This window comes from Malus sylvestris, chromosome 11, assembly GCF_916048215.2.
Source record: "Malus sylvestris chromosome 11, drMalSylv7.2, whole genome shotgun sequence".
NCBI classification, from domain to species: Eukaryota; Viridiplantae; Streptophyta; class Magnoliopsida; order Rosales; family Rosaceae; genus Malus; species Malus sylvestris.
The window spans coordinates 9,585,785-9,603,013 of record NC_062270.1 but is presented as its reverse complement, the minus strand read 5'-3'; the positions used below and the strand labels follow the sequence as shown (position 1 = coordinate 9,603,013).

The following is a 17,229-nucleotide window of genomic DNA, read 5'->3' as shown; positions in this document are numbered from 1 at the left end:
CAGTTTACTTGTTGATCCATGTTGTTTCAATGTATACATTTATTATTTCGACAAAAAAATGTATAAATTTATAATAACGTGTGTATTTATTTGATAATACTAAACAATTATGTCACAGTCACATTTTAAAATAAAATTTTAAGATATAGTATTTTATGATGTATTTTTAATGTCACTATTTTGCTATTTGGCAATTATTTAGGGTAAAGGTTGTGCATTTTTTAAACACATGGCAAGCATTTCTTAGACAATAATTGTTTGGGTTAAAACTTGAACTTTGGGCTCAAGCAGGAGTTGGCCCAAAAGGAGGTCTGAAAAAAAAAAAAAAAGCCCGAAGCCCAGCCAAAGCACAGAAGGCAGAAAATGCCTTTTCCGACTAGGTACATATCATTTGCACCACTTGCTCACCTGCCTAGAGACCAAGTGGTATAGACTAGCCAGCTAATCAGTCCAAAAGCACTTTACAGTGGCAATACAAGTAAATAGCTGATGAGTCATTACTCTTCAAGCTGCATTCGGGCAAGATTATTGCTACAGGAGGCCAAACCGAAGTGTCTATAAAAGAAGAAAGAGAAATCAGGGATGAGGACACTCAATCAAACAAACAAATACAAGCACAAACTCTGCTCAAAGTCAGATTTGCCTTCAAACGAAGCTGTAGTCAGCCCAAGCCTTCATCATTTTCGGGATAAACCCTCACAAAAAGCCTTTGTAATAGCTCTGCTACCTTGTCCTAAGCTTGCTGTAGTATCGATTTCTTTCTGCAAAATCAACTCCCTACCTCATTTTCTAAAGCTCTCAAACCCCTTGATAAACCACAAAGATGGGAAGTTGCAAGACGATCAGCCTTGCCCGACCCTCTTTGTTTTTGTCTTTTCATTCATTAGCCTAGCATTATGTTATATACTTCCAGTTGTATTCAAGTTATTTCTAGTAAGATGATGATTAAAAGACTCTATCAGTTCTTGAATCCGATTTGAATATGTCTTCACAGTTCAAACCAGATATAAGTTCTAAGCTTTCGGGCATGTAAGATTGATCATTCAAAAGTCCTTGGCCTCAAGGCATAAAAAAAAACCTTATGTGGACTTAACCCATCCACGACAAGTTTTGATAACAAGAAGTCCGAAGTTACTTGGGGCGCAAGTAATTGATCTATCTCTTAGTTTTATTTCTATTATATTATGATTATAGTAGAACGTTTGAGTATAGAAGGAATTCTGATGGGAAGCCTCAAGGCCTATATCTAAGGCCCTACAAAGGCACCTATTTGGGTTCATTTTGCTTTGCGGGCTCGAATAATCAGAAGTATAATGGTTATAACACTTTTGCAAACAATAAAACAAACATCGTATATTCGAGTACTGGGTTAGTTCTTGATCGGAAGCCTCAAGGCTTACACCTAAGGCCCTACAAAGGCACCTGTTATAACTAACACGGCCTCTTGTGTATATGTACAACTAAAACTCAACATCCATTTTACATCTGCCATGCTAAAGATGGCAGTGGCACGCCTGAGCACTTAAAAGTTAATCTTGATTGTGAGCCTCAAGGCCTATACCTAAGGCCCCATAAAGGTACATTTCAAAGTTAACTATGTCCTTCTCTTTCAGCCTTGCCTGACAAGCCTTGCCCGACAAGCTTTGCCCAACAAGCCCGCCAGTGAAGCAGAAGCCCGACAGAAAGCATCAATCGGCGCCAACCTCTCGAAGAGTTGTGTGCTTGTCGACTAGGAGACATCCCCGATGGAAATTTTAGCCACGAACATAGTTTTGGCACGCCCGGTGAGATCTCATTGTTTTTATCTTGCACGTCCAAGAAGGAAAGCCATAAACTTTGCAGAAAGAATACGAAAGACGGTTCTTCTCCACCTTTGCTACAAATAGCAGATCAATCAGGAAATCCTTCTTCCCATTAGGACAGGTGGTCCCGAAAAGCCCATCTTCATCCGGAAAGTCGGAATGGAGAGGAACTAATGAGGAATTACAGGCTACTATGATACAAGTATTAAGGAGTATGGAAAAAATCTCTTTGGAAACCAAAGGGGAAGTCAATAGACTGTGTACCTTAACAGGGAATCTACAGAGAATGTTAGATCTGGAGTTTTCCACTCCAAAAGGTGCTCAGGGAAGTGGGATGAGTCAGGTTACCATCAGAAGTGAACCAGTTATTCCCCTATTTCCGCTGTTAGAAGAAGAAAATGATAGGGGAAAAAAGAAAGTAGTTCTTGAAGGAAGTCAACCCGTGATAGAACCAGTTCTGGAGAAAGAATTTCCTAGCTTCCCATTATTATCATTTAATAATAGGAAGCAAAGCGAGCAAGAAAGGATGAAGTATGGGATGCCCATAACAACAGGAGAGTCCAGCCAAAAAGAAAGCTCTGCAGCTGCGGATAAACCTCTTCCTTATAGGCCACCCCCATTGGCTCATAAGGGAGGAGGAACCAACTGGAGAAAGCCTGAATCAAAGAAAGAAGCATTCGCGGGCAATGACTGAAGTCCGAAAAATGAGTCTGCCCTTCTCTTCCAGAATAATAATACGGCTACTCAACAACTGAGGGAGGAGTTGGCTGAATTAAGGAGGACAGTGGCTTAAAATGCTCAACCACAGGCTCGCCCAGTGTTGAGGGTTACCTATCAAAAGCCTTATCCTGAATACGTTGATGAGCAAAATCCGTTTCCTCTCAACTTCAAGATGCCTACATTCCCAAAGTTCACAGGTGAAGATAGCAGTGTGTCCTCCAGAGACCACATTTTCAAATTCTCCAACCATTGTGTGGCATATGAAGACAACCCAAACTACAAGTTAAGATTGTTTAGGAATTCATTGGCGGGACTAGCATCTCAATGGTATTCTTTATTACACCCTAACTCTATTGCCAACTGGGGGTAGATGAAGATGGCCTTCCATGAACAATTTTATAGAATAGAACCAGAAATGACTATTAATGATATGGTTGAAGTCAAACAATACGAACATGAATCCACAGAGGACTTCATGATGAGGTTCAAGAAGACAAGGATGAAATGCCAATTCCCTGTTAACCAAGCTCAGCTCATATCAATTGCTCAAAGGGCTCTGAGATTACCTTTGAGGAAAAGATTTTATGATACACAGTTTAACGAGCTACATGAGTTGGTAATTGCTGCCACAAAAACATACTTCCAAAGCCCCTCCCTTCTATAAAAACAAAGCTGCAATTCATCATGTGGAGGTAGGAGAAATCAGGCCAGAGCATGAAGGTGGCCATGACAGAGAGGAAGTTGAGGTGTGTGCTGCTGAGATGACCATGCCTTTCAAACCATTGATGGTGAAAGGATTAGTTCAACCCTTCAAAAACCAGAAAATTGTGATGAACGATGGAGGCTTCGTCCCTATGAAACCTCCTAAGTACCAGAGTTATTCGTTCGATCTGGCCAAGGCACCTGAGATTTATGAAGAACTGGTGCCGGCAAGAGTAATTTTGCCCGACAGTACTAAAAAGATGCCCAAGCCAGAAGAGCTGAGTGGGAAGAAGTATTGTAAGTTACACTATACCTTTAACCATTCTATAACCAATTGTGTCCAGTTCAGAGACTGGATACAAGACCTTATATTGAAGGGAAAACTGTTACTTAACATGCCCCAAGCTAGTATGATGGTTGATACCAATCCTTTCCCGGAAGCCCCTATCAACACGATCAATCTAATTTGGGTGGGGAAGCCAGGGTCATCAGTTGTTATGACAGAAAAGAGAGATGGATCCTAGGTTGTCCCAACACCCTGGCTCAAATAAAAGTACTATAAGGGGGACCAAGGGATCATGATCATGTCCCAAAATTGGTATTAGTGAGGAAAGCAGAAGAAAGAAGAAAATAGATGAGGGGGCAAAGAGTTGCCCGAAATAAGTTCAGACAAGAACCAGAAGCAAAGCAAGCAAAAGAAAAAATACATGTTCATTCTGCTAAAAGAAAGGTTACACATAATTCTAGTCTAATAATTTTACATCTTTACTCAGGGTGATTATTCGAGAATGATATGTCTGCATGATGGCAAAAATCCTACTAGGTTTGGCCAAAACAGTAGGGCTATTTGCAAGCTGAGACCTAGTATGCTATAATTCCGAGTCTGACTTCTTCACTTCTTCGATTTGGTTTTTGAGGGTGCCAAGAAGAGTTGCTTGTTCAGCTTTGAGAATAACCAGTTGTTCCTCTAGCTTCTGGATTTCAGAAGTCACCACTCCGATCCTTTCTTTTGTCAACAAACCATCATCCATCAACCTTTCAACCTGAGCAGAAGTACTCGATTCTTTCTCCTGGAAACATCTTACACGATTGGCTTGTCTTTCAGCTCTTTTATGTTGATTCCGGAGAGCCCTCAGGTTCTCGAAGAAAGAGAGAAATGAATCATGTTGAGTTTTGGATAACTGACCGGCTTTGAACAGCTCCATTGTAACCTTCTCTATATCATGAAGAGCCTTGAGGCTGAACGAAGCTGAGAAGTCCTTCCTAGCCCATTCTTGGAAAGCTTGTTGCTGCTCTCGAAGACCGGAAGATACGGCAGAATGCTTTGAAGATTTCAGCTTTGTCTCAAGTTGCCCGAATTCTTCAAAAAGTTCGGGCAACTTAGCAGTTTTTGAAAATAAAGAAGCAAGAGGAGGATTTCGCACTCCAGTTTCCTCTAATGAAGTAGTACCTACTGATGGGGCATTTTCTGTCTTCCCGGTCTTCTTAATTCCAGGATGGGAAATCCCGGCACTTCCAAAAGTTGAATGAGGCCGGGGGAGCTTTGATTTACGAACCAAGCGAGGAGGAGAGGCTTCTTCCAGAACTTGCTGCAAAGACCAAATAAGACCAGATTAAGACAAAAATACAGTTTGAAGCAAAGGGAAGCTTTGGGAAGAAGAAATATACCTAACTGAGCCATTAGGCTTCACAAGAAAGAGTACCAATTCCTGGCTGAGGGGAAAACTCTCTACCACTATCAGGGGAGGAAAAAGCTACGCTTGAACCTTCGCCAATGCCCTAGAAGTATCCAGGGATAGCAGCAATTGTTAGTAAGCAGATTGTAAGAGGAAAACAGGAAGAAAATGCCTCCATACCTGAGTTTGACTCCGAGAAGAAGGAGGTTCATCGATGGTAACCGTCGGGCAAGCAAACACCTGCAAAACCGCTACCCCTGAGGTCACAGGAATCTCAGGGACTATGGGTTCATCACATATTGCCATTGACGGTTGGGGTGGTTCATATAATGGAGAAGGCTGCAAGAAGTATAAATGAAAGTTAATATGGAAGCAATGCACAGAAAGTTAATGTAAGGATAGTTACTCACCAACTTACTGTCCTCATCCACAAAGTGCAACGTAACTCCTGTGGATGGATCAAATTGAGAAGATGGAGTTGCCTCCAGGGCAGAAAGAGAAATCAAAGACTTCAAAGGAGAACCTTGACTAGGCAAAGGGGCAGATACCCTGACCTGAATGAAGATAGAAGAAGAGAAAGGTTTAGGCATTAGCTCTAGAGACTATAAAGTTACCCAAGGTTCGAGAAAGAAGAAAATGCACCTCTGAAGGATTAACCTGAGGAGGAGAGAGGCTTGTTTTTCGGGCAAGTGGCGAAGAGACCTCGGGCAGACGAAGCTTTTCCTCTCTTGCAGCCTGACTCAAGTAATCATGCTCAGGGTTTTGTAGAAGCAGGAAAGATTATGCAGACATAAACATAAACTATACCCTAAGTTCTTTGAGGGTGATATTTCGCAATTCTTCAGCCTTTTTGTGCATTTCAGCTCCTAATGGTTCCTCCTTAGAAGCAATGGTTGGTTTCTTAGATGCTTGAGGTCTTGTTTTCAAGGAAAACAAGGGTAATTAGATAAATAAGAAGGGTGGCAATCTGATAAAAAAGAATAAAAACTCACTTGAAGATTTTTGCTTCTTTCTGCCTGCTTCAGAAACTGGAGCAGATAAGGCTGAAGAATTGAGAGTTTGGACGGTTCTTGTTCTCTTACTCTTTCTAGTAGGAATTGGTCGTTTAGTCTTAGGTGGGGATGCAGGATCAGAATCTAAGGTTTCGATCACAACTGCTTTCCTTCGCTTAGACACTTGGGTGGTGACTTCATGCGCTTCTTCTCCAGCCCCTGAATCTTTGAAAACATCCCCACCTTCTCCAACTTCTCGTCTTTCAGCCTCTACCGCAGCTCCATGAAGAACTGCTGCATCAGCTGAGTCATCATCGGACTCCATGGGTACCAATTCAACATCCACTTAGGCTGCGGATCAAGCAAGGTAAAATTTAAAGGGCTTCAGAAGGGATATAAAATCAAGATATGAAGAGGAAATACCTATCAGAAGTAACCGATTCTTCTCCTGGATCATCTCCTTCCAATTTTCAAGTTCGCCCGAACTGGGGTATGATTTAAGTGAAAGTTGACTGAAGAGGCGATCATGAGTCTCTCTCAAGTCTTCTCCATATTTCTTGGACCATTTGTCTTCCCACCAAGAAGAGAAGAGTGAAGTGCATTCAAAATTGAGAAAGATGGACTTTCGGGCAGCCTGACTCATGACTTCAAGACTACATCGGGCAGCTCGAAAGGTCACCTCGGAAGGAGATGATAAATGAAAGGATGTGCCACAATGAACAGAGTCGAAGAACAGGATGGGAATAGCTTGCCTAAAGCCTAACTGCCTGCTGCAAAAGTTAGGGTGATACACCTCCAACCCTCGATCATATCGATTGCCCCGAACTCCCCAGGCCATGTCTCTCGGTTGAATACAACTAATAAATTTTTCCCTACAAAAGGGGGTGACATCTTCCCTAGAAGCATCTTGAAAAGCTTGGTCAGAAAACCAAGGATATCTCCTCAAGACTAACGCGCCTCATTCCAAGTCTGATCGAGTCCTACAAACTTTGAAGAAGTAAAAGCAGGCAAAGGTGGAGTGATTGGTAGGAGCAGCTTCAGCTAGGATTCGGGCAGGGGCCACACCTTCTGGGAATTCTAAGTTAGCAGCCCGAAACTCTGGGTAGTACCATTGAAGCCATGTTTGTATCATCCATATGGGTCCATTCAGGTTAGTCTCGAATGGCTCGCCTTGAGTCATTTAAAAAAAAAAGATGGTAAAGATGAGAAAGAAGGAATGGACCTGTAGCTACATCATCAAAGTTATGAAGAGCTTACACCAAGGGGATCCATTCAACCTTCACTCCTTTGGACTTATTGGGGAAGACATGTTTATTGAGCCAGTATAAGAGGAAATACATGTGCTCTTGATCTTTATCAACATGAGAAGAATCTGCTCCAAAATTCTCCTTTACAAAAGGGATGAATCCCTTGAAGGAGGTCCCGTAACTCTTGAAAGTTGCAGCATTATATTCCAAGGAAAGGAAAGAGGCGGATGAGCCTGAGCTTCCAGCAATTGAGGGGGGAGCCCAGTCTTGAGTAACATCCACTATCCTGCCCGATGGCCTTAGCCCGAAGACCTGGGCCATATCAAGAACAGTCGGAGACATGGGACCCATACGGAAGTAAAAAATGTTTGTGCCCGAATTCCAGAAAAGAAGAGAAGAAGCAAGCAGTTCGGGCTTGGGAATAATGGTAGTTTTCGAGAGTATTATCAATTCATAAATACCGTTATTCATCCATTTCTTCTTAAAAGTTGGCTCTAGTTCATCAACCCATTGAGCCCAAGCCAAATCGTTCATCAAAGGAAAGCCTCGGCGGTATGACGACCACTTGGATGAAGAAATGCCCAATTTAGCCAAAAAGGGATTTGGGGAAAACTAGTTATCCTTGGGCATATTGTCCTCTAGCACTGCAGGGACCTGGGAAATCCATGCAGGACCCAACGATTATACCCCATGCACTTCAAAGAAAAGCTCAGAAAATAAACCTACCCGAGGGCGATGCAGTCCGTTGAGTAAACAGGGCAGGGTGGCGGTGCCTTCGCCAGATTCATAGGATAATTGGATTTGGCTGGATCCTGAAGCCATTTGATGAAGTTTTGAAGAGGAACGGCAAGGAAGACGACAAGGGTAGAAGATGTCGGGCAAAGAGCAGCAGAGAGTTTAAAAGATTTAGAAAAGAAAAATGTTTGGGAAGTTAGGAAATTTTCAATCGCAGAGGAATTTCGTGCTAAGAATGCAGAGGATTCGTGAGTTAGTAGAATGACCGCAGGAAAGTGATGATTATCTTTGAAAAGTGTGCAAATCCCGAGAGAGAGAGACGTGGGTATTAATTGGGAGCTATTCAATCAATATTGGCGCCTGGAATTCCAGTCTGAATATTGATTGAAGGGGGCACTGTTTGGGTTAAAACTTGAACTTTGGGCTTAAGCAAGAGTTGGCCCAAAAGGAGGTCTGAAAAAAAGGAAAAGCCCGAAGCTCAGCCAAAGCCCAGAAGGCAGAAAATGCCTTTCCCGACTAGGTACATATCATTTGCACCACTTGCTCACCTGCCTAGAGACCAAGTGGTATAGACCAGCCAGCTAATCAGCCCAAAAGCACTTTACAGTGGCAGTACAAGTAAATAGCTGATGAGTCATTACCCTTCAAGCTGCATTCGGGCAAGATTACTGCTACAGGAGGCCAAACCAAAGTGTCTATAAAAGAAGAAAGAGAAATCAGGGATGAGGACACTCAATCAAACAAACAAATACAAGCACAAACTCTGCTCAAAGCCAGATTTGCCTTCAAACGAAGTTGTAGTCAGCCCAAGCCTTCATCCCTTTAGGGATAAACCCTCATAAAAAGTCTTTGTAATAGCTCTGCTACCTTGTCCTAAGCTTGCTGTAGTATTGATTTCTTTCTGCAAAATCAACTCCCTACCTCATTTTCTAAAGCTCTCAAACCCCTTGATAAACCACAAAGATAGGAAGTTGCAAGACGATCAGCCTAGCCCGACAAGGTTACGCCTTGCCCGACCCTCTTTGTTTTTGTCTTTTCATTCATTAGCCTAGCAATATGTTATATACTTCCAGTTGTATTCAAGTTATTTATAGTAAGATGATGATTAAAAGACTCTCTCAGTTCTTGAATCCGATTTGAATATGTCTTCACAGTTCAAACCAGATCTAAGTTCTAAGCTTTCGGGCATGTAAGATTGATCATTCAAAAGTCCTTGGCCTCAAGGCATAAAAAAAAACCTTATGTGGACTTAACCCATCCACGACAAGCTTTGATAACAAGAAGTCTGAAGTTACTTGGGGCGCAAGTAATCGATCTATCTCTTAGTTTTATTTCTATTATATTATGATTATAGTAGAACGTTTGAGTATAGAAGGAATTCTGATGGGAAGCCTCAAGGCCTATATCTAAGGCCCTACAAAGGCTCATATTTGGGTTCATTCTGCTTTGCGGGCTCGGATAATCAAAAGTATAATGGTTATAACACTTCTGCAAACAATAAAACAAACATCGTATATTCGAGTACTGGGTTAGTTCTTGATCGGAAGCCTTAAGGCCTACACCTAAGGCCCCACAAAGGCACCTGTCATAACTAACACGGCCTCTCGGGTATATGTACAACTAAAACTCAACATCCATTTTACATCTGCCATGCTAAAGATGGCAGTGGCACGCCTGAGCACTTAAAAGTTAATCTTGATTGTGAGCCTCAAGGCCTATACCTAAGACCCCACAAAGGCACCTTTCAAAGTTAACTCTGTCCTTCTCTTTCAGCCTTGCCCGACAAGCTTTGCCCGACAAGCCTGCCAGTGAAGCAGAAGCCCGACAGAAAGCATCAACCGGCGCCAACCTCTCGGGGAGCTGTGTGCTCATCAGCTAGGAGACATCCCGACGGAAATTCTAACCACGAACAATAATAAAAACAAAATCAAAACTTAGTGGCATGTGAAAATATCTTCCACTTTAGACTATAGACCCCGTTGTTTTATTCATCCATGCATTCGAATTCAATTGTCTTTGGTCAAATAAGTTCAAACGTTTTAGTTATTCACGCGGTTGCAGATGGAAATGGCAACCATCCGTATGATTACATTGAACACTACTTCAAGCTTAGTATAAGTCTTGATATTATTTACTTGTAGTATTGATATTCTTTTCCCGGACATCCACAACCACCAGTTGAGATATAATCAAGGATTTTATCATCAAGTCTCCAGTGATAAAAAAACAACCCAAGAGTCAAGAGGACAAATATAATGGAAGATTCCAAACAATGGAGTGCGGCACTAGTAAAAAAAACACTTTGCGCGACGCAGGTCCTTCGTCGTGCAAAGTCAAAAAAACGTCGCGCAAAAATTAGCGCAATGAACCTTGCGACGTATAACATGCGTCGCGCAAAGACACTTTGCGCGACGCAGATCCTACGTCGTGCAAAGTATTTTTGCGCGACGTATGTTACTCCTTCGTCGCGCAAACCACTTTTTTTTTTTTGGCAAAAATATTTTTTATTTAATTTTTAATAAATATTGTAAATTCTAAACAATAATTAATAAACAAAAAAAAGTATTTAATTATAAAATATATGAAAATGTACATACAAGATGTCCAAACAAAAAAGAAAAAACTACAAGTAGTCTTCTATGTTTGATACATCAGACTACTGGGTATCGGCTGGGCGAAGTGGCTGGGAGGTCGAAGGTGGAGCAAGATTAGGTGCTGGCATCGGGATTTAGAGGCCGAAAATCTGTAAGGCCCGTACAATAATACTCATCTGCTCGCCCTAGGCCCTCATATGCTCGCCCTGGCTGCAAGTTGATCTTTTAGGGTTGTCACTTCCTCCTTCAAGGCATTGACCTCTCCTATGGTCGATCTGGAAAAGGAGGCACCCGTCTCACGAACCCGCGCTTTCCCCATACACCGAACAATAAAAATATAACATTAGAAACTAGTCCTTTCTTGCATTTGAAACTAATCAATTAGCAGCCAAAGTAATATCATATCCTTTCTTGCATTTGTTCACACACACACACACATATATATATATAAAGTAGTAGTGCAATGGTAGAAACAATACTAATTAACGATGTCAACTATGCTTTAAACCAATACTAATCATCGCGTTAGAAATCATTTATCAATCTTAAATAAGTGTCCATACAAGCAAAGTGTTGGCAACAAACCCCGTAGACATGTGTAAGAAAAAGATTAGAAGCATAAGTGTAAGAAAAGGAAAGCTGGATAAGTTACCTGCTTCCCATTCTCATCCATGATAACCATCCTTGGCAACGATTGAACCTGCATTAAGAAATTTGACTCTCATACAAAGAGAAATAGGTTCACTAATGCCCAAACTCAATACAAGCAAACGACGAGAGAACAATCTCAGAACTTATCTAGAAAGAGATCCAAACCACATGCATGCATACATCTTCGTTGCCTCTGAAGACCAAAAGAACCAAACAAATCAGCTCAAAAATGCAACCGGAATTTTCACTATGCCACAATAGATGAAAATTAGCATAGGAAGGCACACAACTCTATATGAACATATATTTTTTACCAGTAAAAGAGGGAAGAAAACCTAACTCTCAGAGTCTCATGACTTATTGTCAAAACATAGGCAAAAACTTAATGGACGCAGTTTCCAAATAAGTTTTAAAAACTTTATGAGCCTTGCATGGAAGAGAAGTAATCTTCCAGTACTTGGTTTTCTTAATTGACATGTTTTCAGCAGGAGTGTTGGTTGACATGTACCTCGCCATCCAAGACCTACTTGCTTCTTAAATCTGTTCTTGTCTTTTCATTTCAATTTTTTTTTTTTTTTCAAAAGAGGAAGAAACAATTGTCATTATTTTTTTTTTTGGGTCAAGATTATATTCTTTGAGATGGGGACTTTCAGATTAAAAATGAGAAACAGAAAAACCTGCTAAACCAAGTAACATAATGACGATCACTTTTTTTTCTTTTTTCAAATAACAAAAGTCCAAGAGAAAGATTTACCTTCCAAACTGCGTCTCTCTTTGCAGTTCCAACCAAGTATGGATGATGAGCACAGAACAAAACTCGTGTTGCTGCACTTGGAGCTGCAGGTAGAGCTACTGATGATATGACAAGTAAAGCCTTCACTGAAACCTCAACCAAAGGGAGGAATGGTACTTGAGTGTCCAATGAATTATCTGTTTCACTATAACACATAGAAAATTAAATCCTCGCCACCATATCAGAGAGGATATGAGAAACAATGTGCAGAGATGGGTACTTAAATGTACAAATCAATACACTTAAACCACCACAAACACTTGTATTTAATATTGTTATTAATAGTATATTTAAATATGATTGAAAGGAAGAACCAACAGCATCAACTAAAGCTACAGAACCATAAGAAGAACAAACCGAACTTAACAATGATGGTCAAGGTTCAAGATGCTTATTCTGCCTGCACCCACCCCAATGGGAAGAATTAAAAAGGATAAGTTGCGTATATAAAAAAGAGTTGCACCTTAACTTTGATCATGCCAAGTGGAGCATTACACATTTCTTGCAGTGTGTTGATCATGCCAATCCTCTGAGCCTGTTTAAATGGAAATGTTAATTAAAGATAACACAAGCAGAAGCCGCTTAACAGTGTGCTCAAATAAGGAAATGTTAAGAAAATATAGTGAGGACTTGTCTTTTCCCTAATTTGAATATTACTCTGACTGAGGAAGATATGGACTTACCTCCTAACCCCACTCTTTGTTCCTAATTAGTCCCTTCCTTACCCATACACCTACAGAAGAAAAAGAAGAAACTACAAAGTCCCTTCCACGGCCCAATACCCGATTCGACTCGTTCCGAGTCGGACTCGTTGTCGTGAAACCCAGCCGCGGACGAGCTTGGAGAGGCAGGGGGAATCGTAGTCGCCGGAGTGCTCACTTCCTTTGCTGGCGTCACTAGGTCCGAAGCTGTATCCTCCTACGAGTCTATCTTTCACCCGGTCGTCGAGCGGGTAAGTGACCCATTTCGATCTCGTTCTAACAAAACCAGTCATTGATGATCAAACAGTTTCTCCTTCCTACTTTTGTTTCAGTAAATCGAGGGAAAGAAAGAGAGGGAGATTTTGGGTCTGCGGGGAAAGGTTCAAGATTGGGTTCGAAAGAAGGGGAAAGAAGGAGGGAAAGAAAGAAAGGGAGATTTGGGGTCTACGGGGAAAGGAGGGTTCAAGATTGGGTTCGAAAGAAGGGGAAAGAAGGAGGGAGGGTTCAGATTTATCACAACTCAGAAATAAAGAGGGAAAGAAAGAGGGAGGGTTCAGGTTTGGGGAGAGAAAGACCGAGTGAGGGAAAGGGAGAGAGAGGACGATATGAGCGAGAGGGAGAGAGAGGGTGATTCACCTGCTTGAGAGGATGAGGGAGACGGAGTGAGAAGAGAGTTCGGGAGACCGAGGGAGAAGAGAGAGTTTGGGTTTATCACAGATAGCGAAAATTTAAACAAAGCGCCTATTTTTAACAAGTGCACCGCCAAAATTATCACACATTGCGCGACGCAGGTTTACCTTTAGATGTCGCGCAAAGGGTTTTTGCGCGACGAGTACACGTGGCGTCGCGCAAGGTATTTTATTTTTTATAAATATTATAAAATGTACTGAAAATGTAATTTTACTGCCTTCAAATTCAATTTTTTTTCCATAAAACCCACAATAATATATTGTTATAAAAATTGCAATAAATTTAAAGCTACTTAATAAATATACATGTTTTTCAATTTCTTAAGTGTTATACGTACAAAATAAATAAATTTAAATTTACTTAATATATATATACACACATACCATTGAAATTGATGAGATACACATTGTACAAAACTAATTTGAACGATCAAACCGTCAAACTTGTTTGTTTATACTTCGAGATCGCATACTCCAAAAATTGCAAAAAAAAAACATTCAGAGATTAAGTAACGGGACAAAACTTTGCGACGGTTATAAACGAAAAATCACGATTTAACGGTAGTTTTAACTCCGATTTTAATGATTTTTTACAACTACACTCCTTGATCCTATATGAATACAATGAACTAATTCGATCGTCAATTTAGAATATTTACACAAGTGGATACCACAAAATCTTTATGTTATATTTAATGAAAGTATAAATAAACTCTAAGTGTTAGTGAATCTATCATTTTGATGGGATACGCATTCTATGAAGCTAATTTCAAGGATCCAACCGTCAAACTTGTTTGTATATGCTTTGAGATCACATACGCAAAAAATCGAAAAAAACAAACATTCAAAGGTCGAGTAACATGACAAAACTTTTCGACGGTTATAAACCAAAAATCACGATTTAACGGTAGTTTTAACTCCGATTTTGATTATTTTTTATAGCTATAGTACTTGATCCTATATGAATACAATGAACAAATTCGATCATCAATTTAGAATATTTACACAAGTGGATACCACAAAATCTTTATGTTATACCTAATAAAAGTATAAATAAACTCTAAATGTTAGTGAATCTATCGTTTTGATGGGATACACATTCTATGAAGCTAATTTCAAGGATCCAACCGTCAAACTTGTTTGTATATGCTTCGAGATCGCATACGCAAAAAATCGCAAAAAACAAACATTCAGAGGTTGAGTAACGGGACAAAACTTTTCGATGGTTATAAACCAAAAATCATGATTTAACGGTAGTTTTAACTCCGATTTTGATTATTTTTTATAGCTACACTCCTGAATCCTATATGAATACAATGAACTAATTCGATCGTCAATTTAAAATATTTACACAAGTGGATACCACAAAATCTTATGTTATACTTAATGAAAGTACAAATAAATTCCAAGTGTTAGTGAATCTATTATTTTGATGGGATACGCATTGTATGAAACTAGTTTCAACGATCCAACCGTCAAACCTGTTTGCATATGCTTCGAGATCTCATACGCCAAAAATCACAAAAAACAAACATTCAGAGATTATGTAACAGGACAAACCTTTTTGAAGGCTATAAACCAAAAAATCATGATTTAACGGTAGTTTTAACTCCGATTTTGATAATTTTTTATAGCTACAGTCTTTAAATCTATATGAATACAATGAACTAATTCGATTGTCAATTTAAAACATTTACACAAGTGGATACCACAAAAGAAAAATGCAATGCAAGAACCCAAAAAAATAAAATAAAATAAAAAATAGAAGACTTTGCGCGACGTAGGTACCGCTGCGTCGCGCAAAAGTTTTTTTTTTTTTTTTGGCCCTTTTGCTTATAAGTACAAAATAAATAAATGAAAATATACTTAGTAAATACATATACCATTGATTTTGATGGGAAACGTATTGTACGAAACTAGTTTGAACGATCCAACCGTCAAACTTGTTTGTATATGCTTCGAGATTGCATATGCCAAAAATCACAAAAAAAAAAAAATCAGAGATCAAGTAATGGGACAAAACTTTTCGACGGTTATAAACGAAAAATCACGATTTAACGGTTATTTTAACTCCAATTTTGATGATTTTTTACAGCTACACTCTTTAACCCTATATGAATACAATGAACTAATTTGATCATCAATTTAAAACATTTACACAAGTGGATACCACAAAAGAAAAATGCAATGCAAGAACCCAAAAAATAAAAAAATAAAAAAAATGAAGACTTTGCGCGACGAAGGTACCTCTGCGTCGCGCAAAACGGCTTTGCGCGACGTAGTTGTACCTAAGTCGCGCAAAGTCTTCATTTTTTTTTTGGCCCTTGTGCTTATAAGTACAAAATAAATAAATGAAAATATACTTAGTAAATACATATACCATTGATTTTGATGAGAAACGCATTGTACGAAACTAATTTGAACGATCCAACCGTCAACTTGTTTGTATATGCTTCGAAATTGCATACGTCAAAAATCGCAAAAAAAAAAACATTTAGAGATCAAGTAACGGGACAAAACTTTTCGACGTTTATAAACGAAAAATCACGATTTAACGGTTCTATTAACTCCGATTTTGATGATTTTTTACAGCTACACTCCTTGACCTTATATGAATACAACAAACTGATTCGATCGTCAATTTAAAATATTTACACAACTGGACAGCACAAATTCTTATGTTATAGTTGATGAAAGTATTAATAAATTACAAGTGTTAGTAAATCTATTGTTTTGATGGGAAACACATTGTACAAAACTAGTTTGAACGATCCAACCATCAAACTTGTTTGTATATGCTTCGAGATCTCATACGCCAAAAATCGCAAAAAAAAAACATTCAAAGATCAAGTAACGACACAAAACGTTTCGATGGTTATAAACGAAAAATCACGATTGAACGGTTATTTTAACTCCGATTTTGATGATTTTTTTACAGCTACATTCTTTAACCTTATATGAATACAATGAACTAATTTGATCATCAATTTAAAACATTTACACATGTGGATACCACAAAAGAAAAAGGCAATGCAAGAACCAAAAAAAAAAAAAAAAAAAAAAAAACTTTGCACGACGACAGCCTTCGTCGTGCAAACTGCCTTTGCGAGACGTAACTTTGCACGCCGAAGGTTGGCGTCGCGCAAAGACACTTTGCGCGACGTAGGAACTTCTGCGTCGCGCAAAGATGTTTTGCGCGACGCCAACCTTCGTCGCGCAAAGTTACGTCTCGCAAAGACAGTTTGCGCGACGTTTTGTGTTTTCCGTCGCGCAAACATACTTTGCGCGACGAAATTTTCTCCGTCGCGCAAACATGTTTTTCTACTAGTATTTCTATTAGCTAATCCAACTGTAGTTGAAATTTAAACATGTTTGAACTTGGAGCGATGTGCATATTATGTACCAAATGATTTCTACTTTCTAAATTAACATAATAATAAATGACCTACTGAATAAAACAGTTTCAACTCACATTATATAATAATAGCTTCTTGCCACACGCCTATGCGTATGACAATTGGCTCTTTTAATTGTTATATTACTTTTTTTTTAAGGCGCCATAGGATCGTGTACTTGGTCGCTCATCTTCTTCTTGCTCATGCACAAGCTAGATGCTTGTCTCCTCTACGGATATTACCTTTTCATATGAGCAGTTCTACCCCTAAAAAACCCCCTTGGGTAATAGGCAATATAATCCCCCAAGTGAAAAGTAATTGTCCAAGTGTATCTCTATCCCTAAACTGAATAACTCAAACAATTCGTATTAAAATATTACTATTTTTTAAAGGCAAAGGGTCATACACTCTTTGGAGGGAGAGGATCCTCGCCAGATCCTCTTTGTAAGGATCTCAGGGATCCTCCAATCATATCCGTTCATCATACATCGTGCGGCATGTTTTTGTCAGGTACTATTTATATTCAATTTTA

General features: G+C 39.5%; 2 protein-coding genes across 2 annotated transcripts in view; one reads left to right on the top strand and one right to left on the bottom strand.

Annotated features, from left to right (window-relative positions):
- LOC126588832 (4-hydroxybenzoate geranyltransferase 2-like) overlaps positions 1-17,229 on the bottom strand; it is a 44,714-nt gene that overhangs the window by 13,303 nt on the left and 14,182 nt on the right. The window lies entirely within an intron of this gene.
- The window catches only part of LOC126588831 (4-hydroxybenzoate geranyltransferase 2-like), a 55,016-nt gene that overhangs the window by 31,172 nt on the left and 6,615 nt on the right, over positions 1-17,229 (top strand). The gene's annotated exons all lie outside the window — the stretch shown is intronic.